Consider the following 5069-nt stretch of genomic DNA (forward strand, 5'->3'; position numbering starts at 1 on the left):
GGAGCGAGCCGAGCTGCCTGGGTGGGGCGAGCCCCGAGCGAATCGATTGGCTGGCCTTAAACATTCCCAGGGGACGGCGCAGACACACCGCTGCCCCAAAGAAGAGCTGGAGCGGGGTGACAGCTCACACCCCACCTCCTCGGAAAGAGATTGTCCTCGAAACGGTCTCTTTGCTGGAAAGCAGACAAAACATATCCATCCCACCCACCCACTTCTTCAATAATCACACCAAGGATGCTCTTCAGCCCTATGAGTTTAAGTAACTATTATCCCTGAAATACAGAATGAGCCCTTCTTCAATAATCACACCAAGGATGCTCTTCAGCCCTATGAGTTTAGTAATGAGCCCCTCCTAGGAGGTCTTGAGAACCGTCAGCTTCACGGCCAGCTAAGATTAATGACCAAGGAGAAGATAGGTAACGCCGGTTCCTTTTTTTATTCACTAAATCCTAATACAAAGTAAAGGCAGAGAAACCATTATAATGTACGCAAACCGAGAAGCAAAACGAAAATGGTCCTTCCTCTTATTCCCCTTTCGTCCAGTTCTTGAGAGAATGAAATACACACGTTCAAGCTCTGAGATAAAACTTGTCTCGTTTACATGATTCCACAGGGGAGCTAAATACTCCTTTATATTTACAAACATATTGTAGTTGTAATATTGCAAAGTGTAAAACTAGTGGCAAAGTTTGTGCTAAGAAGTTTTATATTTACATATATAATTTATTTATATAAACAGATTATATACATATAAATTACATATACATAAATTCTAAATTATGTTATATTCTTATATAATATACATATAAATTACATATACATAAATTCTAAATTATGTTATATTCTTTTATATCCTTATATGTTATATAAATTTTAAATTAAATATATCAATTTATATATTATTAAACAATATATTTGAATATATTATATATTTATATATACTAAATTATAAGCTTTGCTCACCCTATGACATAAAGTAGCAAGTTAAAAAAAACATGACAAGTGAAGAGTTTGCAAAAGAAAAGAAAAAGGGAGAAAAACATGGCTCAAGTGGTGGAGCCTGACAAGTAAAAGGACTCAAATGGTTTTTCTTCCTTGCGATTGTTTCTAACATATTTATAAGATGATTTCTTTGTTGCTTTGTATGTCCCTCCCCCATGGTATATCCCCTGTTTTCACTGTATTTGATGTTGGTATAATTTGGGGAGGGGAAGGGAAAAAAGAAATTGTTAAAATAGGGATTCAGGTGGACCCATTGCAACAATGAGATCTACAAGACATTAAGTCCAAAAACGAACTTTACAACTTTGGCACAGTGTGGGGAGGGGGATGGGTGGAGGGGAGAATGGGGGAGATGGGAAGGGAGGTAAGGGGAAACAAAGGAGGAGGCAACAATGCTTGATAAGAAATGTACTCAGGGCTGGGAAGGTGGCTCAGTGGTAGAGTGCTTGCCTCGCATGCCTGAGGCCCTGGGTTCGATTCCTCAGCACCACATAAGAAAAAAGAAAAAAGCCGGAAGTGGCGCTGTGGCTCAAGTGGTAGAGCGCTAGCCTTGAGCTGAAGAGCTGAGGGACAGTGCCCAGACCAGAGTTCAGGTCCCACGATGGACCCAAAAAAAAAAAATAAAAAGAAAAAAAAGAAATGTACTAATTACCTTGCTCATCTAATTGTAACCCCTCTGTACGGTATTTTCACAATAAAAAACAAATGCCAGAATTACTAAAAAGGAAAAGAAAAGCACTATATGATCATACTGTGTGTGTGTGTGTGTGTGTGTGTGTGTGTGTGTGTGTGTGTGTGTGTGTGTGTGTGTGTGTGTGTGTGTGTGTGTGTGTGTGTGTGTGTGTGTGTGTGTGTGTGTGTGTTAGTCCTGGGCTTGAACTGAGGCCTAAGTGCTCTCCCTGAGCTTCTTTTTGCTCAGGTCTGGTGCTCTACCACTTGAGACACAACTTCTCTTCTGGCTTTTGGGTAGTTTGTTGGAAATTACAGTCTCACCAACTTTCCTGCCCAAGTTAGCTTCGAACTATCAATCCTCATATCTCAGCCTCCTGAGAAGCTAGGATTATAGGCATGAGCCACCAGTGCCTGACATATGTTAGTACTTTTAACCAAGCTTTTTTTCTTGCATTTTATTTATTTTTGTTGGTTGTGGGGTTTGAACTCTGGGCCTGGGCTCTGTCCCTGAGCTCTTCAGTTCAATGTGAGTACTCTACCACAGCACCACTTCCTTTTTCTTGCATTTTAAAACAAGAGTTATTCTTACTTGCCCTGGGCCCCATGAATAACCTAACTTGCCCTGGTAGTATAAAATGGAGCAATCCCTCTGGAAATCTGTTTCACAGCATCTACTAAAGTCACTATAAGTTCTGTAACTGGGCATGTCCACTCCTAGGTAAAATATATACCCTACAGAAGCACATATATATATGCTTACAGAAGTTACATTCAATAGTACACATAGTAGCATTACTTACCAAAGCTAGAAAAAAACAGGCCACTAAGAAAAAAAGGGACAAATAAACTGTGGTGTGTTCATATACTTGTATGCTTTATACAGTGAATAAAAACAAATAACTATTGAACCTAGCATGGAAAACTCACAAGCCATGCTGAACAAAAGAAAGAAAATTTAAATAATATATTCCACGCAATACAATGGTAAAATTGAAATCAAATACAAATCAATCTAATATTTTAGATATGAGGAAGTTATTCTTCTCTGGGGAGGAGATACAAATAATAACAGAGGAAATAGTACAGACGTTTAGAGTTGGGTGTGGTGGCACACATCTGTCATCTCCCTAGGCAGAAAGCATAAATGAGATTGCAGTAAAGGTTAATATAGGTATATAGGTAAATCTTATCTGAAAACCAGAATAAAAAGGACTGGGGGTGTAGCTCCAATCAGTAAATCACCTGCCAGGCAAACACAGGATCCTGAATTCAAACTCAGAACTATTTTTTAAAATGGGATTCTGGTAATGTTTTGTTTCCTGAGTACATGTATTCACTTTGTGACAATGTTACAAAATGTTTATATTTAGAGTTTGTGTGCTATGTTGTGTATTAAGCCTAAATTGAAAATTTTTTAATTAAGAAAATATTCTGCTTCCCCTTGATTTAGATAAATTACCTTGAGATTTAACTTCAAATCCAATAACTTCAAGTCCTACTGTCCTTCTATTTCTTTTTAAACTACAATCTCAAGAAAAGTAGTGTGTAAATAAAAATAATTAATCTAAAGTAAATTTGAGGGTTAGGGATTTAGTTCAGTGGAAGGGTACTTGCCTAGCAAGTGCAAGGTCTTGAGTTCAGTTCTCAGCACCAGAAAATAAAATTAAACAAATAAATAAAATGTGAAATAATAAAGTAAAATTAATAAAACAATAAAATAAAATTTTAGTGTTTTTTTCCTAATAGCTAATCCTATAGGATTATGAAGATAAGCCCTGACAAAGGCTTGTTTAGGTTTTCAAACATAAATATGCTAAATCTTTCATATTCAAAATTGCTATTGCCTTCATTATCAAAGAACCAAATTAATTAAAGCTTTTAATTTTCTTTCATAATTTCAGAATGAGCCAGTCATGGTGGTCATGCCTATAGTCCTAGTTACTTCAAAGGTTGAGCTTGTGAGGATTGTCCTTTTTGAGACCATCCCAGGCAAAATCAATCCAATTAAATCTCAACCAATTAAAAGCTGTGTGTAGTATATGCATGTTATTTTTGCTACACATGAAGCATAAGTTAGGGATATAGAAACCCAGGCTAGCAAAGGCATAAATGTGTGACCCTATTTAAGAACTAGCTGGATGCTGGTATCTCCCTTCTGTAATCCTTCTTTTTTTTTTTTTTTTTTTTTTTTTTTTTTTAATTGTATTTTATTTTATTTGAGAACATACTGTACAGAGGGGCAACAATTACATGGGCAGGATAATGCATACATTTCTTACCAAGCATTGCAGCCTCCTCCTTTGTTTACCCTTCACTTCCCTTCCCCGCCTCCCCCCTCCCCCCACCCAATTTTACCCCCCTCCCCCCACCCAATTATACCCCCCTCCCCCCCCACACCGAAATTGTAAAGCTGGTTTTGACATGACATTTTGTACTTCTCATTGTTGCAACAGGTCCACCTGAATCCTTAAACGACTTGTTTGTCCCCATCTCCTCCACATGTTATACTAACATCAAATATAGTGAAAGCGGGGGTTACACTGTGGGGGAGGGACATACAAAGCAACAAAGAAATAATCTTATAAATGCATTAGAAACACATGCATGAAAGAAACGAAAACATTAAAATACATATTTAAGGTTTCATTTTCCTAACATCACATTATCTGGCCTTTTCCGCTTGACTCATACCTATACTAGATATTGCAAATAAGGGAAACCATGGGACCTATGCTTCTTTGGGCCTGGCTTACTTCACTTAATATAATTTTTTCCAAACCTTCCCACTTCCTAACAAATGGGGAAATGTCACTCTTTCTGATGGAGGCATAGAATTCCATTGTGTATATATACCACATTTTCTTGATCCATTCATCTACTGAGGGGCATCTGGGTTGGTTCCATATCTTAGCTATGGTAAATAATGCTGCAATAAACATAGTTGTGCTGGTCTGTAATCCTTCTTGAGGCTGAGATTATACTTCAAGGATTTTAGCTCAAGGGCAGAAAAGTTTTGGGAAACTGTCTCAATGGTAGCACATGACTTGTCATCTCACTAAGGATGAGAAAACTAATGTAGGCTGAAGGCTCTGGAGTGCACCCAGATGGTAAGCAAGACCCTGTCTCAAAAATAACCAGTGAGGGGCTGGGAAGGTGGCTCAGTGGTAGAGTCCTTTGCCTTGCATGCATGAGGCCCTGGGTTTGATTCCTCAGCACCACATAAGCAAGAAAAGCTGGAAGTGATGCTGTGGCTCAAGTGGTAGAGCACTAGCCTTGAGCTGAAGAGCTGAGGGACAGCGCCCAGGCCCAGAGTTTGGGCCACATGACTGGAAAAAAAAAAAAAAAGGGAAAAAAAGGCTGGATGTATGGCTCAAGTACCAGCCTGGCAAGCATGT

The sequence above is a fragment of the Dipodomys merriami genome, unplaced genomic scaffold, assembly GCF_024711535.1.
Source record: "Dipodomys merriami isolate MVZ:Mamm:240054 unplaced genomic scaffold, mDipMer1.0.p SCAF_10, whole genome shotgun sequence".
In the NCBI taxonomy this organism is placed as follows: Eukaryota; Metazoa; Chordata; class Mammalia; order Rodentia; family Heteromyidae; genus Dipodomys; species Dipodomys merriami.